Here is a 23,932-nt window from a genome sequence, read left to right as displayed (position 1 = left end):
GTTAAATTTAAAAAGCAGAACCAAAAAGGTAACAATTTTTGGACTCCCCTCCTGACTTCCCCACAACCTATACATCAACCACTAGGCACAAGTCTGGAGTATAATGGAATACTCCCCACTGGCCTGAATGGGTGCAGGTCCACCAACACTTAAGGACATTCAAGGAGCTTGACACCATCAAGGGCAAAGCATCAACAAACTCGCTCCACAGCTGACACTCAGTAGCAGCAGGGTGCAATGGAGAAATTCAACAAGATATCTTATATATTACTTTCTAAGCCCATGATCACATATCATGATGAACAAGGGTGGCACAGATACATGGGAACACCATCATCACCTGCAAGGTCTCCTCCAAGCCACTTGGAAATATATTGTTGTTCCTTTACTCCCGCCAGGTCAAAGTCCTGGAATTCCCTCCCTAACCAGATTCTGGCACTATCTGCGCCAAATGGATTCCAGTGGTTCAAGAAGGCAGCTCACTACCACCTTCTCAAGGACAACTAGAGATGAGCACTAAAAACTGACCCAGTCAGTTCACATCCCATGAACATAGAACATTACAGTGCAGTACAGGCCCTTCAGCCATCAATGTTGCGCCGAACTGTGGAACCAATTTGAAGCTCATCTAACCTACACTATTCCATTTTCATCTATATGTCCATTAAAATGCCTTTAAAGTTGGTGAGTCTGCTACTGTTGCAGGCAGGGCATTCCACGCCCCTACTACTCTGAGTAAAGAAACTACCTCTGACCTCTGTCCTATATCTATCACTCTCAGTTTAAAGTTATGTCCTCTCATGCTAGCCATCACCATCCAAGGAAAAAGGCTCTCACTGTCCATCCTATCTCACCCTCTGATTATGTTATATGTCTCAGTTAAGTCACCTCTCAACCTTCTCTCTCATGAAAACAGCCTCAAGTCCCTCAGCCTTTCCTGGTAAGACCTTCCCTCCATATTAGAGCTTAAAAATGTGTTGCTGGAAAAGCGCAGCAGGTCAGGCAGCATCAAAGGAGCTGGAGAATCGACGTTTTGGGCATAAGCCCTTCTTCAGGAATGAGGAGGGTGTGCCAAGCAGGCTAAGATAAAAGGTAGGGAGGAGGGACTTGGGGGAGGGCGCTGGGAATACAATAGGTGGAAGGAGGTTAAGGTGAGGGTGATAGGCCAGAGAGGAGGTGGGGGCGGAGAGGTCAGGAAGAAGATTGCAGGTAAAGAAGGCGGTCTGAGTCTGAGAGTTGGGACTGAGAAAAGGTAGGGAGAGGGGAAATGAGAAAGCTGGAGAAATCTGCATTCATCCCTTATGATTGGAGGGTTCCTAGGCGGAAGATATTTGATGGAGAGACATGTCAAAGGGGAATCATGAATCCTGTTCTCAGTAGCACAAATTGATCTTTATTTTGACCTCCTTTATCAAATGTGTGGAGGAGGCCAGAGACCATTCCAAATCTGGCTTTCACATGAGGCCTAGTTTACCCTCTTAATTATGGCTCAGATTGGAGGAGAGCTCAGTGACACTCTGGCTTCCCCAGCTGAGTATGGAATTGTTATACCTTTTGCATTACAATAATTACATGCAACATTGTTATTGTTCCATCCCCCAATCTACATGTGCAATCCTGTAAATGCTCGATCCATGATGGACAACAACTAGGTTCTCCCACGATCTTGATGTTTGCCGGACGGCTTTATTATCAGTCCTTGTGATCTTCTGCATCCCATTATTTTACATTCCAATCCTTGCAGTTATTACAGGAGAAACAAAATGACGCTAATTTCTACAAAGATCATAATGTCTAAGATAAACATAGTTACATATTAAGTTATATGGTTACACTTAATGTTGGAATGCTTTAGCCAATAAGGGGTGAGCAATTTCTTTTTCACCTGACCTAGGAATGTCAAATACAAACTGCCCCTCTACCTTGTGGCTGCCGTTATAACTCCAGCTATTCACATGCTGTTGGTAAGTGTGACAACACTTTACTGTCCCTACTCTAAATGTTTCTACATAAAATATTTTACTTAACATCTATTCAAATTTCATTAATAAGACTGAAACTCAATCGCTTACCCAACTGAAGAACCTTGTCTGAATTCCCAAGGTTTTACAAGATATTTCTGTTCACTTACTCTCACGCATGCACAAACACACATTCCGCACCCCCACCGCCTCCTTGATCCTTGGATATAAAAAAATCATTTGAGCTGTCTCCATCATTATCAAGGTTTACTTATTTAGGTTGGGAAGCTGCCATTGTTTATTTTCTTGACTTCAAGCTTTTCAAGATCATCTGCTTGCCCATTTGTTATTCAGTCACCCTTGCAAACAGAATGGGGACTGCTCTCCACTATCTATAGCCCTTTTGTTTTAAAGAAATGCAACCAAATCTCTCAATGTTAGGTGTAGATTGTGTTTCTTAATTTCTCAATACTCACTGTTATTGGAGGAACATACTTTTCTTTTCTGACTAAATAACAAATTTGGAGTTGTTTGTTCCAAAACATCTCTTGTCAGACTGCCTCCTACAGATATCTGCTACTGTGAGTTTGTATAGAACTCACTTCCTGTATTTTGATTGGTAAGATTTTTTGTTCTATCGGTAACCTTGGAATTATCTTATTCTCAAAGCTCCAGTTGTCCTAACTTATGATCCCATTCAAATGCTGAATTAAACCAGCTATTTCTGTTACTGCAGCTAAAAAGCTTCTCTGCCATCTTTATGCCAAGTGAAAATCCATGGAGAGTCATTTTGTGCCCCCTCTGGCCATGGGCTGCCCCAACAATACTACAGTCAGAAAGATATCCTAAAAAGTAATAAATAAACCTATTATTCTGCATTTAGGTTGCACCTTCTCCTTCTATTTTGCACCAAACCTACCTAATACTGACAGCTTTATAAGGCTTTGATCTTTTTATTTTAAATCGTTGAAAAATCATTTGCTGAATGTGCTTGAATTTTTGATACTCTTAAAATTGATTCACTTAATGTTGTTTCAGCTTAATGTCGTTAATGAAGTAATGATGAGACATCCATAAACATTGCCAGTTGTAGCTACTCCCTTCTCCTGGATTAGTGGTGCTGGAAAAGGACAGCAGTTCAGGCAGCATCCGAGGAGCAGTAAAATTGGGTCCCATTCTGAACTCATACTTGATATCCTATTCTCCACTCAGTGGCACAATTTAGTTGGTAGAAGTGGTCTTAGGTCTTCATTAACTACTGATATTTGCCACTAGATGGAGCCTGGTCAGTCAAAACGTTCTGTAGTTGAGTAACTTTAAAATATTTTACATTTAGCGTGCATTGTGTCTCTTTCGTTTTTCATGATGTTGTAATTAGCAAGTTATTTCAGCGAGCCATGTGCAGTGCTGAACATATATGGTGCAGTATTTCAACTTGTGCCCTGTTTATTTTTTCTAGGCAAAAGAATGTCTGAAGGAACCTAACTCTGATTTTAACATTGATTGCTATGAGAACCCATGTTCCACTTAAAGTTGTTTCACTTAAAGTTGCTATTTTCAGGAGCACCACCTCAACTTTTAAGTCAGGACTCCCTGTAAGTGACATTCAGAGGTATAACAACATTGGGGAACTTCTGTCTTAATGTTCAGATTGGCTAATAGTAATTGTAGGGTGTCTCTGTTTAAATCAGTCAATGACAATAATGCATGGGGCAGCACGGTGGCTCAGTGGTTAGCACTGCCTCTTCACAGCGCCAGGGACCTGGGTTCAATTCCAGCCTTGGGTCACTGTCTGTGTGGAGTTTGCACATTCTCCCCGAGTCTGCGTGAGTTTACTCTGGGTGCTCCAGTTTCCTCCCACAGTGCAAAGATGTACAGGTTAGGTGAATTGGTCATGCTAAATTACCAGTAGAGTTAGGTGCATTAGTTAGGGGGAATGGGTCTGGGTAGGTTGCTCTTTGGAGGGCCGGTGTGGACTAGTTGGGCCGAAGGGCCTGTTTCCACACTGTAGGGAATCTAATCTAATCTAATCTAATCTTCATTTCTGTGGATGTGATCATACCATTGGATTAGTAATGATCAGTGACATCTGGCCTAGATCTTATTTGAACTGTGAATGATTAACCTTTGGTCATTTAGTTTGTTCTCGGCTGTTCATCACTTATGGGCTCTAAATCTATTGTACTTCGCTTTATATTGAACTGAACTCTCTTTCTTCTCAGCTCACTGTAATTCAGTAAGTTTTTAATGCTTCTATTTTCAAGTTATCCATAGCTTAAATGTCTGTGGATCTTCCTTTTACTTGGTTTCATTTCAACCTGGTCTCAAGAAAAATTCTTTAACCAGATATCCTGTAGGCTTTTCCAATAAGACTTGTCTTGTTTTTATCTGAAGTTGATTGAATATTTTGCTATTTCAGGATTTTGAATAAATGTTATTGTTTTTGTTTCAGTAGGTGTGGGGCTTGATAAAATTGAATTTATTTCCTGAATATCCTTCTTCAGGTCAACTCCTCTCCCAGATTATCTTGGATTTTCTAAGAATAAAACATTAATATTAGTAATATGGGATATTAATCTTTCATGTAGCTAATGATGAAGGAGAAAAGTCACAGGAATGTGAAAATCAAATTTTCCTAGGTATTACTTCTAAAAATGCAAAATGGCCATTTTACAGTTAAAATCAGCTCGCAAAAGGTTTAGTTGTAAGTATTGTGTAAAGCCTGCATCTTTTTATTACCTTTAAATTTGGACTGTGGATGATAAAGGAAGATGTTGCTTTAAACCAAGGCAACCATGCAAAGAGATGATTGCAGTCTTAAAAAAATCATGTTTGATCGAGCACTTTGAGTTGTCTACAATGTTGCATTTCTCTTAGAACAATGAGACTATTTGTAGATGGCACAGAGCTGATGGATGTTGAACTAGTGGACAGCTGCTGGACAACAGAACTCTGGCCCATGACTAGGGTGACCATGGCTTCTGTGGGGTCGATGTAATGGAGAAAACTCTAGTCTGCAAAAAGAGAGCAAAAATCTCTGTCCTGTGTGGAGGTACCAGAAAGTCTCTGGTAATAGTTAGCTGGCTTCCACTCCCCTTCCTCTGCAAATCCCCAGTTAAAGGAGGAACAAAATGTGCTCAAAGATATTGAAAGGACAAATTAACAACTAGTGAATGAAAAACCAGCATCACTGTGCAAACAACCTTGTGTTAACAGCAAAGGTCTAAAAGAAATTGAAATTAGCAACTCGCCAACTTTTGTGGTCCAGACTGGTGCTATTGAACTGGTTTCCCCAATCTTTTTTCTTTTCCATTCTTAATGTCCATGTTTAATATTTTAATTTTAAATTTTATGGAGTTTTAAGTTACCAATTCATATTTCCTTTATGCCATTGGTTTAACGTAATCTGTTTGTAATAGTTATTTTCTTAATACAAAAAACTGGTGAGTGGTTTCTATTAACCTGGTTGCATTAGTTAGGTAAATTGGGGACTTTGAACAGACAAACTACATTTTGTTTCCAAATTTGTATATAATTCTGGGAATAGGGGCTTGGTTTCCAATACAGTACCCCAGTGAATTGCGATAAGTTGGGAGGTCATGTTGCGGCTGTACAGGACATTGGTTAGGCCACTGTTGGAATATTGCATGCAATTCTGTTCTCCTTCCTATCAGAAAGATGTTGTGAAACTTGAAAGGGTTCAGAAAAGATTTACAAGGATGTTGCCAGGGTTGGAGGATTTGAGCTACAGGGAGAGGCTGAACAGGTTGGGTCTGTTTGCCCTGGAGCATCGGAGGCTGAGGGCTGACCTTATAGAGGTTTACAAAATTATAAGGGGCATGGATAGGGTAAATAGGCAAAGTCTTTTCCCTGGGGTGGGGGACTCCAGAACTAGAGGACATAGGTTTAGGGTGAGAGGGGAAAGATATAAAGGAGACCTACGGGGCAACTTTTCACACAGAGGGTGGTGCGTGTATGGAATGAGCTGCCAGAGGAAGTGGTGGAGGCTGGTACAATTGCAACATTTAAGAAGCATTTGGATGGTATATGAATAGGAAGGGTTTGGAGGGATATGGGCCGGGTGCTGGCAGGTGGGACTAGATTGGGTTGGGATATCTGGTTGGCATGGACGGGTTGGACCGAAGGTCTGATTCCATGGTGTACATCTCTATGACTCTGAGTCTAAGCGTGGTGAGGGACATGTTGAGTGACTAGAGGGTGTATGGGGCAGATTAATTGAAGGAGATTGATCATCTAATAAGACCTCCTGGAATATGTGTTGGCTTCACTAAAATAAGTGACCTTTTTCTCATGCCATTGCTCAGGTTCAGTGGTTCACTTTGGTAATTTTAGGGTCCTTTGTTCAATAGCTTTTTAAAAACATCTGTGGTCTCCTCCCAGGTTTATAATGCAGCACTCCCTTTGTTGGGGTGACGGGAGGGAAGGGAGTTGCAGGGAAATCTGAGGATTGACCCTGCTCACAGCCTGGGGGAGATCAATTTGTTTGCTTTGTAGAATTCTTTTCCAGACCTCAGAACAGCCGTAACAAACGGAAAATAAGCTCTGTCTCTCTGTTAGCTTCAAGCCACAGTAATGAAAGCAGTTTTCAAATTTTAGAGTTGTCTCATGTTGATACCAATTTAATTTTCAACTTTCTCTTGCTGGATGAACACCTGTGTTTTAGACTAGAATGGAAATGTTAACCTCCTGATTCCAGTCAGGCACAGCTTTACTTAATTGGCTATTGGAGGCTGCTGGTGGAGTTTGATGTTTTTACTCTGTTCTAGATTGTTCAACATGGAAACATTACAGCTCTGAACTCTACTCCCAAGCTAATGTCAATAAGTGTCTTTTGAAATATGCTCAAGTGATTATTCAATCAGTACACTTTGTCTGTATACCGTGGTTTGTTCAGTCACTGAGCTTATCTGGTCCCTTGAATAAGAATGAGATACAGGGTAACTCAAGATACAAAAGTTACCAAAAAGAACAACTCCCTTATCAATACAACATGAGGTTAAAGGCTGAATTTGATTGTGTGGCTGCTTGACTTTACAGCATAGTGGCTGAGAACCTTATCTTTGTAATTGTATATTTGGATATGTGAACTCATTGTGATTTTTTAAAATTGTACTATCAGTTGGGACAAGACATCAGAAACATGATTATCAGCATTTCTTTTGAGAGTCTTTCAGTAGGTACACTGACAAAATATCTTTGAAACTCTGGTGGATAGTGAGGTTGATGTTGAGTTGTAACTGTAATCATAGATACAGTACCGAGTATTGATTTGATAGAGCTAATGATTTATAGCTCTCTTCAGATGATGCGTTAGAAAGTGCTGTCCTGTATCTTTCTCATTTTATAGCTCAACTGGTAATTGATTTTTGTGTTTTATGGTTTTCACGTACATCACTTGGTGGAATGATAACCAGAGAAATAGTTTATGATTGTGTTCGTTTGTGATAGATTGAACACTAGTGCTGTTTCATGGTTACAACACAAGGCAGAGGTGAAATATGGTAATAGAATGATAAAGCATTAATCAGAGATTGGTCAGTAGTTCAGGATATCAAACCTTTCTAGCTAAAAAGAAAGTACGGACTTCCATGTGAAAAGTAACTACAGAATAGAATATATCAGTCTTTTCATCTAGTGAAATAGATAATGCCAGCCTGCTGCAAAATTTTGGATGTATTCATAAAAGTAAACCACAAATGATATACTTTCATTTTGTTTTTGTGCAGGGAGCATCGAAGGCAAATGTTGATAATTCCTCAGTTTTGTTGTGAGATTTGTCTCATTTACAGTTGTAGGGATGAGCAAGTATATACTGGTTTCTCCGAACCAAAAGGGAGGATTTCAGTGAGAAATCATGTATTTTAATATTGTGTAAAAATAGTCCTAATGATGTGTAAGTATTACCACTTACAGACTGAATTGTTCAGCACTATCCAGTGTTGTTCTGAAATGTACAGGGCAAGGTGAAATTACATTTGATTGCTGGCCATCTGATTGAGTTAGCTAATCCTGACTGCAGGCCAAAGTTGGGATGTTAGCAGTTGGTTACTGCCCTGCAGGTAAGGACTAAGGAAGGGAATAAAATGAAGGATTCAGCTCCTGATGATGAACTGTGATTTATTCATTAGATGAAAACCTGATTGAACTCAATCCAGTGCCTTTCCTTTTCAACTCAGTACCAGGGCTCAAAAACGAGGAAAGAAGGCCACTTTTGAGGTGCAGAGGACTGCTGGCGTTTGTAGAAATATGTGCTGTACTAGTCAGTGCCAGCAGGAGAGAAACTATTCAGTAATCACCTACATGTAGAGAAATTCCCAAATGTATTTATTTACATGTTTTACTGGAACTTAGTGCTTGCCAACAGCAAAGACAATAACTAATTGTTTGGAAAGCAGCCATTATAATGAATCTTGCGCTATCTGCATTTCTTTGCCCCATTATCCCATTTCATACAGTACAATTGATCTGGTTTTACTGATATCTACATTTTAACCTGGTATGCAGAGAATGTGTTAACGTTCTATAGTATTATCCCATGCTGAGAACGCTTGTTAAAACGTATGAACAAGCCTTTGAGGGTGCTCGGTTGGATTTGAACAAAGAATGTATTCAGTAAGGATTTATGGTGCTTTTTGTTGTGTGTGAAATGTTAGATTCTTTACTTAGGTTTTTTTCATGAATTGCTCTGGTTTTCATTTGACCGTCAGTGTTCTGCATTTTAAACCAATGCTGTATTTGTGTAAGAAGTGCAAAGAGAAAATAAATGTTATTTAGTCAGTACAGGCAAACATGTTTTGACATGGTTTGCATCACTTGTGCTCTGTTTGCAAACAAACAAAATTTTATCGCTGTGTTTTAATGAATATGGCACGTCTCAATTTTTTACCTGATCAAACTCTTTTCTTACTCTCTTGTCTTCACCTGAAAAGAAAACTCCCATGAATTTAAAAATATACACATGTCTTAGGACTTACATTTGTAGAGCACCTTTCATGACCTCTGATCATCCTAAAGCACTTTACACTTAAGTAAATACATCTGAAGAGTGATTTGCAGCTGCTGGTGTTGGGCTGGGGTGTACAAAGTAAAAAAAAAACACACTGCACCAAATTACAGTCCAATAAGTTTATTTGTAAACACTAGATTTTGGAGCGCCGCTCATTCATCAAGTGGTGAAGGAGCGGTGCTCCGAGCGCTAGTGCTTGCAAATAAACTTAGTGGACTATAACCTGGTATTGTGTGATTTTAACTCTGAAGAGTGGTTATTCTTAGACTGTCAGAAATGTTGTAGCTAATTTGCATTCACCAAGAGTTCACAAATGGTATTGTGCTATGACGAGGTAATCTTTATGATATTGGTTGAGAGTTAAGTATTGGATGATGCACAGGGGAAGAACTCTATGAACTTCATTCTAGCCTTGGAAGGAAGAGCAGCAAGGATTGAAATGTGTGCTTGGAAGGAGAATTGCAATAGTGCACAATTAAACAGGGTCTGCAACGTGTGCTGAAAGAGTGTAAGATGACTTCGGGACTGAAGGAGATAAGTAAGATCGGGGGGAAAGGGGCTTTTGAAGGTTGTGTCAAAAAGTGTTCAAGTTGACCAATAGAAACATCAAAGCATTAGTACATCTTAGTAAGGGTGAGAGTAATGGAAAGGTGACGCAGGAACACATGGTCCAATGATGATTTAACAATAAGATATGTACTAATGTCTAATGCATGAAAATGTATTTGTTCTTTTGGCTGTCACCAAAGGACAGCATAAAGATCCAGGTCAAAAATACAATAATGAGCACGAAGACAGCGTGAAATCGAGGCGAATCATGTCAGAAGAAAATGGTGGTCACTGTTAACCGTATTAACAAGGGAATTGATGATTATTGTAGAGGGGTCAGAATGTGGAGTTGTGGCCACAATCATGTCACTTATGATCTTGTTGAATAGCAGAGTAGGTTTGAGGGGCCAAATAGTCTACTGATCCCAGTAACTAAGTTTGTATTGGCTTTCTTAAAAGAATTAGTAGACACGTTGGGTAAAGTGAACCCAAATGAGTGTTGTATCTTTAAGCTTCAATGAAGAATTTGACAATGCTGCACTTGGATGTTGTGAAACAGATTCGAAATTGGGAGAGTCAGAGGAAATGAATGTAAGAAATGCGTGGAGTTGACTCAGTATTGAAGGAGATTTCGGGATCAGTATTCTGGGTCTGTATAGTTATAGGCACCATAACTTTATTTCTGGCCAGCAAATTAAAATGATTTATCCGTTAGTTCATGGCAAACTGGAGAAAAGGTGACAGCAGATAACAAGGCAATAAAGTAGGAAGAATAGGAGCTGTAAATCAGTGTCTTCATTGTAAAAGAAATAGGGAGAGTCTATCAATGCTTCCACTCAAACACTGCTCAGGTATGACCAAGGAAATGAATAATTTACAACCAGCGGGTCTTTCATGTTGAATGTAACAGCTAGTAGTGGTGGGGGGATTTTTGAGGAGGAGCAATTTTTTTTAAACCTGCATTAGCCTTATTACATTAACCAAAATTTCGGCCTAGCCTTCTATAATTTTATAATAGAAGCAGAAATAGACAATTTTGACTTGAGCTGACTTTGCCATTTACTAAAATCATGACACATGATTTTAACTAGGGCATCCATCTACTTGCTCTTTAAAAATATTAAATTACCCTGCCTCCATTGTCGTTTTCTAAGGCAGCGAGTTTCAAACTCTCACCCTCAGAAAAATATTCTCCCATTTCTGCTAAAATGGTGATACCTAATTTTCAAACAGTGTCCCCATCTTCTGGACTCACCCATAGAGGAAATATCCATTCCATGTCCACCTTGTCAAGAGTATTCAGGATGTTGCATATATGTCAATCAAGTCATCCCTCGCTCTCAAACTTCAGTGGAAACAAGTCCAGCCCATATGTATAAGACAGTCCACTCATTCCAGGTATCAATCCAGTAGATTACCTCTGAACTGCCTCCAGTGTATTTATTATCCTTCCTTAAATAAGGAGACCAAAACTTCACATGCAGTTAGAGATGTGGTCTCAACAATGCACTGTACATCTGAAGCATTATATACTTAATTTTATGTTCAATTCCTCTTGTAATAAAAGATAACATTCCATTAGCTGCCCTGGTTATGTACTGTACCTGCGCACTAACTTTTTGTGATTTGAGCAGTAGAGCACCTCGACCTTTCCACACCTTTGAATTCTCCAGTCATTCCCTGTTAAATTAGTACTCTGCTTTTCCATGCTTCATGTTTTCACATTTTTACTGTTATGGACCAGGCCAGACCCTTCAAAACATTTCGGGAAAGTAGCCCAGCCCCTAACTCTGCTCGTTGTTTTAAGCAAGTGTAACGTGGATAATCCAGAAGTGATTCAGCTGATTAAGCTACTTAGATTTAAACAAAACAGAATTTATTTGTAAGATTAACGAATTAAACACAAAGAAAAGAGTGCAGAATATAGAATAACTTAACCTGACCGAAAACCCAACAGATTGTCCCAACTTAATGATGCTGTTCCAAGTTCCTGCAACAATCCCCATAAACACCCCTTGGCATAAAAGATAAAGTCAAACATAGGATCTTACAGGAGAAAGAGAGATGGGATCAAGGACCACCTTCCATGTATCTGTTTCTTGGACCACCAGCCTCAAACTGACTGACTACTTTCAGTGAACAGCCAGATCGCTCAAACCAAACCAAACCAAACCAGAGTTATGCTGAGCAGGGAGAACTGGCCACTCCCTTTTCATTGTACACATGTTTTTTTTTAAACTTGAAAGCATTCTCAAGTAGACCAACCCCAAACATTTTGGAGTCTGTGTCATTAGGATCTCCTGAGAAACAAAAATTAAGAACTCCCTAGCCTTGTTAAAGGAGCAGCATCATCACATCACCAACTTCACATTTTCCCACATATACTGCTGTCCAATTTTTGCCCACTCATCGAGCTTATCAATATCTATCTTCAACCACAGCTTTCCTCATGATTCACTTTTTTTAACCTGTATTGGTATCCTCTTATAAATTGAGGTACCATTCCTTCAACTTCCTTCTACAAAGTCATTGATGTAAATTGTTAAAAATTGAGATCCTAACATAGACCCATGTGGGACTTGTCAAATCCTGCTGTCACATTTTGTAGCAATTGATTCTGTGAAAAATGTAAATGTGAAGTTTTATTAATATCTTGTGTTTCCATCAAAAATGGAAATTTTGTTCATTGATGGACAACAAAGCTCAGAACATCATACTTTTAAGGAACTGATATTATTAATTTAGATCACAGCTGTAATGCATTTGGAAATACGCAAACCATCCTAGAACAGAGAACAGTACAGGTCCTTTGGCCCTTGATGATGTTCTGTAGATAACCTGTCGGTATTTAAATTGAATAAGAATTTCAACTGATCTGAAATAAAAAGGCAACTATGCGCCAAAAAAATTTCAATACTGGGTATTAGGCACTGCACCAATTATTGTAATGGCTTTATCACATTTTCAGTATAGCCCATTAAGTATTTTGCTTTGCAAATATGAGAAACACTCAGCGTATTCTTCCAGAAGAATGTTTGGGGCTCTTTCTACAAACTAGATTCATTCTTGCTGTCATCTTCTGGCTTCAGTATTTTAGCTGGGTGATGCATAGCCCTCTGCAGTATGCGTTGGCTGTTGTAATTTTTATCTGTGGAAGATTTGTGTATAGAAAATACAGCTGATTCTGCTACTGTCAGTGACAGTATTTAGGTGTCAATAAAACTGAAAACCATTACAGTCATTCTGTAAGGCAATTGAAAAATGACCCACACACAGTGTACATGACAAATCTCTTTCCTTTAGAAGATGTTAAAAAAAAAAGTATAAACCAGACAAAAAAAGTTTGTCTACAAGGATTGCACTCTCAGACAGCAATAAAAGGCAAAAATCACAAGTTAGAAAAGTTAGGAAGCCTCTGGAACAACCAATAATTTGATCTTGACTTGGGATCTAGTGTGAGTCTCAAGGAATATTGTCCTCTGCCTTTGGATTTATTTAGCCTTAAATATTAGTCAGTAGTCTTTGCATTCCAAATTTTGGCAATTGCAGGAAAGACGTTTGCTGTTTGTGAAAAAACTTTTAAGATGCAGAAACATATCCCTGTAATGTGTGCCATACAGATGCTTTGGTGGTGATCTCGTGATGATTGTAGTGATTCTGGAATGACAGAGGAAGATTATGACCTTTCAAACAGCAGAACGTAAATGTACCAGTATTTGGAAGATTAAAAATTCTTCCACTGAAAAATGATTTAAAATTCAGGATTGAATTTTGCACTGACTATCCCAGTTTTACCATCAAAAGTCATCTTGTTAAGTCCATACTGGATCAGCAATCTGCGTTGACCCAAGCATTACAAACATACCAGCAATAATCATGCAAATTTTCTGTTTTCCATATTCTGGTGGCTTTTTTTGTGACTGATTATATTTGGTTTTTGTCATAACTCTCCATAACAACATATTGTATTTCTGTACAATATTTTATTGTTTTGTTTGTATTCCTTTCATCTTTAGTGATGTACTTTATTTCACGCATTATTTCAGCTAAAAATACACAGTGCTATAGTACAATATTACAACTTGTACATTTATTTTTCCCCAGGTGAGTCTTGTTTGAAAAACATTTCTCTGGTTTAATATTGATTCCTATCAGGACTGAGAATTCACTTAGTTGATTTATGTACAGTTGCGATTTTCAGGAATGCAGCCTCAACTTTAAATGAGAACCATTGTGACTCAGGTGTCACATTTCATTTTATAATGCTAATAAGATAAGCTTAGTCAGTGAGAGAGCTTTTAAGAAAGATCTTCTAGAAAAAGAGAAATTAAGAGGTTTAGGGAGGGAATTCCAGAACTTAGGCTCGATTTTCAGCTGAAGTTCTATCAGTATGGATTGATGTAGCAAAACTAAAATTCAGTATTTCAGAGGATTATGGAGCTGGAGGTAGTGACAGTAATTTTTAGCATAAGGTGTAAGTGACCTTAGGTTTAGAATTTGGTGGACCAGTTGAAGTGAGTTAAGTGAGTCAGGTCTACAGGTCTAAACCAATGGATGAGGGTTTCAGCAGCATATGTGCTGAAACAGATATAGAGTCAGATGGTGTTTCAGAAGTGGAGTGTGTGTGTGTGTGTGTGTGTGTGTGTGTGAGACACCTTGTATTGAGAGCTCCATAATGACTCACATTTATGGGGAAATGTATGGAGACAATGGGGATCTTTGCCATTAGTTTAAGGGCTTCCTAGGAATCTTCAAGAAGGCCCTAGAGTATTATGTGCACTTTTGGCCACTTTAGATTACATTACAGTGTGGAAACAGGCCCTTCGGCCCAACAAGTCCACACCGACCCGCCGAAGCGCAACCCACCCATATCCCTACATTTACCCCTATACCTAACACTAGGGGCAATTTAGCATGGCCAATTCACCTGACCTGCACATCTTTGGACTGTGGGAGGAAACCGGAGCACCCGGAGGAAACCCACGCAGACACGGGGAGAACGTGCAAACTCCACACAGTCAGTCGCCTGAGGTGGGAATTGAACCCGGGTCTCTGGCGCTGTGAGGCAACAGTGCTAACCACTGTGCCACCGTGCCGCCCAACTTTATCTGAGGAAAGATGTTCTGGCAAAGGAGGCAGTTCAAGGGAGGTTTACTAGACTGATTCCTGGAATGGCAAGACTGACTTGTGAAGAGAGACTGAATTGGTTAGGATTACATTCGCTGGATTGCAGAAGAAAGAGAGGAAATCTCATAAAACCTAAGCTTCTAGGCAGGGTAAATGCAGGAAGGAAGTTCCTGAAGACTGAGGAGTCCACAAACTGGTGTCACAGTATAAGGATATGAAGCAAACCATTTAGGACTGAAACAAAGAGAAATGTCTTCACCCAGAGAGTGGTGAGCCTATGGAATTCTGTGCCACAAAGTGATTGAGGCCAAAATACTCAGTGTTTCCAGGAAGGAGTTAGATGTAGTTCTTAGGGCTAAAGACATCAAAGGGCATGAGGAGAAAGTTGGAACAGGGTACTGAGCTGGATGATTAGCCGTGATCACACTGAATAGTAGAACAGGATCTAAGAGTCGGTTGCCGTACTCCTGTTTTCCGTGTTTTTATGTCCCCTGGTATTTCGTGTTAGTCTGGGAATTGAGCCTTTCACAGGATTAGGAGCGCAGGCAGGATGTTAGAGGCTGGCAGCAATTTTACTCTGAAACTCATAATAAGAATGTTCCTCATAATAAGCCCAGGCTGAAGCTGTGATGGTCAGGGGGTATTGCCATGATTGCATGAACCTTCGAGTTCAGTCTTACACCATATGCAATGACACCCAATCACTCAGCTCTTTGATTGTTTAACTCTGGGTTAATAATGCTGCAATGTATGGAACTTGTTCTTGTTTCATGAGTGAGGCAGTTAAAAGGATTTGGATTATCACTTCATTAATCAGCAACAATATTTCTGTGTTGGCAGCTCTGGATCCTTTCAGATGCTGTCCTTTCTGCCATAGTTAACATTTGGTCAACATTTGTGCTAGACAGGAGGATAAATTTCCATACTTGTGGACAGGATAGCTCTAATGTAATCATACTTAGATGCCTGGTGAGCAAGGATGTCTGAAATATTGGGTCATGATGGAAAGAGAAGCTAAGTTCACTTTGGATTTTAAATTGAAGATTCTGAACACGGCAGTACTTTATACAAGAAGTATTCCCTTGAAACTTTCCTGTTCCTTTTCAGTGCAAATGCATATTGATGCAATGTATTAGAAATTGGGTTTTCATCCTTTTTGCTATAGGATGGCACGGTGGCTCAGTGGTCAGCACTGCTGCTTCACAGCGCCAGTGACCTGGGTTCAATTGCAGCCTCTGGTTTGTGTAGAGTTTGCACATTCTCCCCGTGTCTGTGTGGGTTTCCTCCGGGTGCTCTGGTTTTCTCCCACAATCTAAAGATATGCAGGTCAGGTGAATTGGCTGTGCTAAATCGACCATAGTGCTCAGGGATGTGTTGGTTATGGGCATTAGTCAGGGATAAATGTAGGTGATAGGGTAGGGGAATGGGTCTGGGTGGGTTACTGTTTGGAAGGTCAGTGTGGACTTGTTGGGCTGAAACTGCAGGAATTCTAATTCTAAAAAAATTAAGACACATTAATGAGAAACTTACACATTTTGCTGATATGTTCCAAACGTGTGTTCATAACATTGAAGATAAAACTCAATTTATAAATAAATCATGGAGTACAAGTTTGCCAAATAGTGACCTGTGACTTGGTTAGGTTTTTCAGGACCATTTGGATGTCAACACATAGGGTTAACATTGCAACAAGAAGTCAGCTGGTCAAAGATTATCCTAGCATGCGGTGAATTACTCTGATCTTTGCACTTGAAAATTACACCAGAAAAAAACTCCCATTGTTGGAAATTGTAAGCAGCACAAAACATTTCAAAATGTTAGCCCAGGTTTCTTCCAATATTTCCAGCATTGTATCATGTAATGTGTGTTTGTGCAGGACTGTGTGTAGTTTGTGTGCTTGTATGGGCAGTTGGGGAATGTTTGTTAGGAAGCAGTGCTCTCCTATTTTAGTTTTATGCATTTTCCTTTCATTATTAATACCCTCCCCTTGATTTATTTTCAACTTTCGCTGTTCTTGTACTGACCACTTCATAATAATTTATACTTGTAAAGCAATCCAAAACTTCATTGACCTGCCTTTAGTGTGTTCTGATTATTGCTGATTCAAGTTTGTGGTTTGGTGTCCAAGTCAGCTCCAACCTCACCTACAATACAAGGCTGTAACTGTCATTCCACATCTCCCTTTATCCTCCTCAATCTCCTCTACCAGATTTGACTGAGACAAGTAGTTCATCCTGCCAATATTTTTTCTATTGGGTTTTAAGGAAAATAAAATACTTTTTTCAAACTTCTGTAGTTTATATTTGAATATTCAGTATATTTTTATTATTTTTGTGTTTTCAGATGACAGCTGGACAGTAATTTGAAAGGCTTGTAAGAGTGTGCACTGGACTACTTGATACATAATGCACTGGCTACTTCCTACCTGCTAATTTGCAAATATTACCAGGAGGAAAAATGAGCAATTTCGTTTGGTTTCAGTAATTCTTTTAGTGGACTCAGGGCTGCTTGAATAATGACATGGATTTTGCTGTGAAGATAATTTAACATCCAAATTGAGGTGATATATTTCAAAGTTTCTTGCAGCAGCGTAAGATTGGATGACTGTGCTACTGTGTGACTGACTTATCCCTGAGAGATAAGACACAAACCAAAACTGCAGATACTGGCATCCAAAGTAGACTGGGAGGAGGCTGGAAGAACACAGCAAGCCAGGCAGCATGGTGGAGAAGTCGACATTTCAGGTGTAACCCTTCTTCAGGACTGGGGGTGGGTGTGGGAGGAGCTGCAGATAAAGGGGGTTGTGGTGGCAGGGTTGTGAAGTGGGGAGAGGTGAAGACAGGTAGAGGGTATGACCTGGCTGGTCAATGGAAGGAATGAATCCAGTTGGTGGCAGGGAGCAGTGGAAGGAATGGGGAGGAGCTGGGAAGGGAGTTGGGGGATGGTGAGGGAGGTTATTTGAAATTGGAGAACACAATGTTGAGTCCTCCAGGCTGTAGGGTGTCCAGGCAGAAGATAAGGTGTTGTTCCTCCAATAGGAGCTATGGTTTCTTTTGGCAATGAGGAGGCCAAGGGTGGTTATGTTGGAAAGGGAGTGTCGAGGCAACTGAAATGGGCGGTGACTGGGGGGTCAGTCGGCCCCTGCGGGCCCGGCTGCGATGCTTGTGAACTGTTCCCTGAGTTTATGTTCGGTTTCCCCGATGTAGAGAAGACCACATTATCGTTTTCTCACTAAATCTTAAAACAAGCAAAGATGAATGTACCATTAAATAAAATGATAACCTTGAATTATTAACACAATCAATAAACTGGCATACATATTCAAGTCTCTGATCATCATTGACCAGATGTATTGTGAAGGATGCATATTGAGACCCTTGAATATCCCAGCATGTTGACTCCACCTTGTGACATTTCTCCTCCTCCTCTCCATGACCTGACTTGCCCTTGTCTTGCTTTGCTGTTAATCTACCCAGTTACCTGACTCTCATTCATTTAGTAACACTCTGAAAAGCTGATATGTCCCAAAGCTTTTCAGTATGTTAGTGAATGAAGATTTACAAGAATGCTCGTTCTGTAATGAGGGGACATGGCTTCCCACTGTACAGAAGGGCTTTTAAAAACAGGTACATTCCACATTTCTGAAGAGCTCCGAAATGGCCAGAAATGTGGAGCTCTATAGTCATGTTAAAAAAAAAGCCCAATTCAGCACTGATTACCATTCCTCAGAAGATTCAGCTCAATGTTGTTAGTATAAGATTTTATGGCCACAGAATACTGGCAACATATTTTAATAGCAAAATAAATGTCATATTTATGAATTAACTGCATACATCAAGTTCTTCACTGTTAAAATTAAACTTTAAAGTAGTACATCACTACAGTATCCTGAAGCACATTTTTTGAAAATATCCATTTAGTTGCTTCTAAAGCAGAATTTTAACATTGTACTCTGCCCCAAGGTATTGCAACCATTGTATCTTTTATTAATAAAAAAGCTGTGGTCATTGTCCGGGCCCTTCACAGAATTATTTTTTCCCCTCAAATTCAAGAGGAAGTCAGTTTTTAAAAATTCAAAACTGCTGAAAAGACTTGGAACAGTGCCTCAATATCACTTATGTTCATAATTGATAAAATATACTCTCAAGCTAGGATGTGCGGTGAAGACATGTGGGAAATAACAGAATTTGGATTGAAGATGTTTCGGTAGTCTTTTGTATTTTTGTCAGGTTACACTGATACACTAAGGCTGCAGTATATTGCCATCCTGCCTGATCATCAATTTCTGGAAGACCCGAAAACAGTTAGTTAAAAAAATAGCTGTTTTCCTAAGCAAGTGAATAAATATTCATTTTAGATTTAGAGATTTGTTCTTGTGTTGCCTCAAAACATATTGTTAACAGTCTGAAATGTAGTGATGCTCAGTGGAAGATTGGCAGTTCCTAAAGAGAGATGGGGAATAACGAGGGACAAAAATTAATTGCTCCCTGACACTTCTTTGGGACACGTTGCTAATTTTTAATCTAATTCGGAGGGATAGTATATGCCAAGGAAGGCTGAAGGAGTGTGATTCATAAGATGAGGATGCTAGTCATGTGACTAACCTTGCTGTTTAATAAAATGCATAGAGTTGCTTTGTAGAAACAATAAAACAGCTGTTTCTTTTAAAAACATGTTGACTTTTGAGGTTCAAGAGTCTGGTTTGTTTCATAGACCAATTAGTGGTATAGCACATCAGGAATACAGATCCTTCAACTATTTCTTTATTGCTTTTTCCTACCATGTGAAGGAATTTTGTTTGATGTAACACAGCACATAATTGTATTGTGGAGATTCCAGCTGTTCTTCCATCATATGACTACAAAGAGGTGTTTGACTGGAAAACTAACACCATAATTTACCGCTGTACCATAATACCGGTGTGTATTCTGTCATTGATGACCAATGATGAGTTCTGTGAAGCTGAATTGCATTTGAGGGATTCAGATGATAACTGCACCAACACAAACTGATGAGGTCAGACTGCACACACTCCCAGCCATATCATTATTCTTTTATATTCTGCCAGAATGTACTTTTCTGGAATGTGGGTGCTGATTTTAAAAAGAACAAATTTGCAGATGTGTATCTAACACCTTCCATAAATTCAAAATGCTGCTGTACCATTCTAGATCGGCAAAGGTACTTCTGTTAAAGTTATCACTGTTGTGATGTGATGTAGAGAAATGTGGCAGCCAATTTACACATTCCACGGTCTTGAGTACTGCAAGGGGATAAATGACTACGTCTTTCTTGCTGTTGTTGATTTGAGAGATAAATATTAGCCAGAACACTGGGAGAATTCCCTTGTCCGTTTTTGATTAATGCAATGGACTCTTTTTGCATTCACTGGATACAGCACTTTGGCCTACTATTTCACACGAAATGCATATTTTTAAAAGTCTGATGAAGTAGTTAATTGAAAAATGTCATTTTTACATTATGGTCATGGTATTTTATAGAGAGCAAATAATTATGATGTTGATTGACTAATGAGCAAGCTGTTGTCAGCATCTCCAACTTGTTCTGCACTATACTGTTGTCACTTTTTGTATAGTCAAAGTTCTGAAGCAGGATCAGACCCATCACACTCTGATTGAAAAGCAAGAGTGTGACTATTGAAGTATTTAGATGTGCATTTGCAATGTCAAGGCATACAAGGCAATGGGGTAAGTGCTGTAAAATGGGATTAAAATAGTTCATTGGCTGTTTTTGACTAGTATAGACATGATGGGCAGAGGGATAAGTTTCAATGCTGTAGATTTCGGACTGACTGACTTAGTTATACTCCATCGTATAACTGAGGCCTTTTTTTTTCCTTCAAGACATTGTTCAATAATAGGAAAGACTTGACTTTCTAAATCAAATATACATGATGAAGGGCTTTTGCCTGAAACGTAGATTTTCCTGCTCCTTGGATGCTGCCTGGTGCTTTTCCTGCACCATTCTACTCCAAAATCTGGTTTCCAGCATCTGCAGTCATTATTTATACCTAAATCAAATATAAGCTGATGTGGCATATGACCTATTGTTCATTGGAATTTGTTATTGGCAATGATAACTGAATAACATATCTGTTGAAACAGTGGACTGTGGAATGACGTGAATGTGATAAGCACTCATCTGTGTGTATCAGCATTAGCGATAAAGTTTTCTCCACTATCCAAAAGCTGTGTTTTTAGAAATAATAATACACTCATTTCTTTTATGATTTTTTTAAATGAAGTGTTTATATTATTGTAGGACTTGATGAAGAGATTCTCATTTTAGTAAGTGTTATAGACTAGCGCTAGTTGCATTTGCTTTATAAATAAACTGTTTCCACTGGTTGGAGATTTCAGGACCAGGGTTTATTGCTAAAAGGCTTGGCTCTAATTATTGGGCGATGAAGTCAAAAAGCACTTCTGCATGAAAGGTGTGGGAGAAGATTGGAATTCTGTGTTTCAAAAACAGCAGCCAAACTAGTTTAATTTTTAACTTTTAATCTGAGATTGACTAGATCTTTGTTTATTTTTAAGGGATATTGGACAAAGCTTCAGAGATTTAGTACACAGATCAGCCATGATCTCATTGAAAGGCAAAACTAGCTTGAAGAGCCTCTGCCTGTTTTCCCATGGATACATCCATTATTAATGATGACTAATTCCTGTAATCTTTGGAATTGTTTTGTCTCGATCCTTATTGAACACTTGAAGCTGTTTTGCTTAGTTGTCCTTTTTTTGTGACATTTTCAACGCAATTTAATTAGCATGTTGGAATCATTGACTTAGATTTTGCATTCACTTTCATTATCCTGTGAAAATGTCGGCAATGTCTGGCCTCTGAATTTTTTAATGTAACCGTCAATGCGTGGAGGTTGCTGTCACTGATTTCCGTTACAGAATCATTGTTGGAGCTCCTGCAGATGACCACAAGCCCTTCATCATGTATATTTGATTTAGAAAGTCAAGTCTTTCCTATTATTGAACTTTAAATCAGTGAGTGTACTGAGCATTTCAACTATGTTGGAATTTTAACAGTGATATGACAAATACAAGTAACTCAAATTGATGAGGTGCAGCTGGGATTTTATTGGCATACTTCTTGATAACTATTCTTGAACACCTTTTTTATGCCTGTGGAAGGTTCGCTTTTTTTAATTCATATGATGTCAAATTTATTCATTTGTTAATTCCATATGCCTTGGCATTGCACATTCACATCTAAACACTTCAATAGTTTTTCTTCTCAGGTTAATGATATTTCAGCTTTTAAATGTCTGTTACCATTTTATTTCATCTGGTTATTTGGTCTATAAAAATGCTTCAATATGATTGGCTGCTTGCCCTTACTTGATAACAGCAATGTTGTGCCTGGAGACCCCCTTGACTTGGCATCAGATTCAGATTACAAATAGCAAATGTGAAATCCCTGTCACAGAAATAACTAAATCTTTGTAGATAACTTACTTTGAGGTAACCGGTGAGCAGCATTGTGCTGCTGCTGTTTGCAAACTCCTCGCCTTTAATTCTGATGAACTTACAAAGCTGATTTATAGGCTGCTGTAATGCCATATGTATGCTTCAATTATTAGAGAGGTGATACTGCTGGTTACAGTTCTCTGGTCAGAGCAGCACTTTGTTTTTCCAAGTATCAAGAGGGAAGCTTACCTTTCCTAACTGAAAAGGTCTCTACTCTTAGTCTCAAAGTCTTTTCAAAAATAAACACATTCAGGATGTGATACTGTGTAATATTTCCTCCACTGGGAACAGCTCCATGTCTGTGACTTGAGAATCTCTTGTTTCTCTGTGGGGGTCTTTTTTTGTTGAAAAAAGCGTTATGTATTCCTTGCACGCTCCCAACTGCGTGAAGAATTCTGCTTTCTAAAATAGTGCTGAATAGAAGCAGCAGAGAAATAATAGTTGTTCACTCAGTGGTACTTCTATTTTAAGTAGAATAATTGCCCATGAACAAAAACACTTTTTTTTATTTAGATCTAACAACACTTTGACTCATATCTGTTGAAAGGTTTGATGTACAATCATTCTATATTTGACCAGACTATGGTTAGTCGGTTAATGTGAGGGTGCACTGCAGTCTGGGGAAGCGAGGTATTGTGAGCTTCCATGAGGAGAATGGGAGCAGATGTAGCAAAGATGCACAGTCAGTGAGAGATAAAGAGCAAGGGACAGAAACCGGAGCCCAGAGGAGTGGGAAATGTGGCTGGCTAGGTGACTTAGTGAGGTGGGATGCAAACACTTGTGTTCCGATGGCTAGTTTAAAAGCAGTGATAACATTGGCAGTATGTTTTTCTATGTTTCAAAAAATTACCCCAGCCTGTGGTGGGATCTTTCTTGTGTATTTGTGGCATGTAAGAATAAACATTAATATGAAACCATTTTCTGCAAAGACGTACCTTCAAGATAAAGTCAATGGCACATGGGAATTTTATTGATTCATTTTCATATAAAAGGTGAAGCTGTTATGAGGCTTTGTGCAGTTATGTCTGAGGTCATAAGGATATGTCTGAGTGGTTGTTCCTATGGTACAGACTTCAACAAGGGAAGCACACAGGAGAAAAGTCTCATGCACAGAGGCTCTGTGCAGGCAAGGGTGAGTTAATGATAGGGGCATAATGGAGTGGGTTCAGGGGCTTGGAGGATTGGAAGAAGGATGGACAGAGAGTGAGCTGGAGTCTCGGAGTTATGAAGTGGGAAGGGCTTGGTGTTTTGATGTGGTGGGAGGGGGTCTGAAAAGAAGTTAGAGAGTGAGTCATGGGGACAGTTAGTCAACCGAATCAACATGGACATTTACTATAAACCGACCGACTCCCACAGCTACCTAGACTACACCTCCTCCCACCCTGCCCCCTGTAAAAATGCCATCCCATATTCCCAATTCCTTCGTCTCTGCCGCATCTGCTCCCAGGAGGACCAGTTCCAATACCGTACAACCCAGATGGCCTCCTTCTTCAAAGACTGCAATTTCCCCCCAGATGTGATCGACGATGCTCTCCACCGCATCTCCTCCATTTCCCTCTCCTCCGCCCTTGAGCCCCGCCCCTCCAATCGCCACCAGGACAGAACCCCACTGGTCCTTAACTACCAACCTCCATATACATCGTATCATCCATCGTCATTTCCGCCACCTCCAAACGGACCCCACCACCAGGGATATATTTCCCTCCCCTCCCCTATCAGCGTTCCGAAAAGACCACTCCCTCCGTGACTCCCTCGTCAGGTCCACACCC

At 39.5% G+C, this 23,932-nt stretch overlaps 1 protein-coding gene across 12 annotated transcripts in view; it reads left to right on the top strand.

Moving 5' to 3' along the window:
• anks1b (ankyrin repeat and sterile alpha motif domain containing 1B) overlaps window positions 1-23,932 on the top strand; it is an 813,858-nt gene that overhangs the window by 37,953 nt on the left and 751,973 nt on the right. The window lies entirely within an intron of this gene.

This window comes from Chiloscyllium plagiosum, chromosome 23 (assembly GCF_004010195.1).
Source record: "Chiloscyllium plagiosum isolate BGI_BamShark_2017 chromosome 23, ASM401019v2, whole genome shotgun sequence".
Lineage (NCBI taxonomy): Eukaryota > Metazoa > Chordata > Chondrichthyes > Orectolobiformes > Hemiscylliidae > Chiloscyllium > Chiloscyllium plagiosum.
This window is presented reverse-complemented; position numbering and strand designations above follow the sequence as displayed.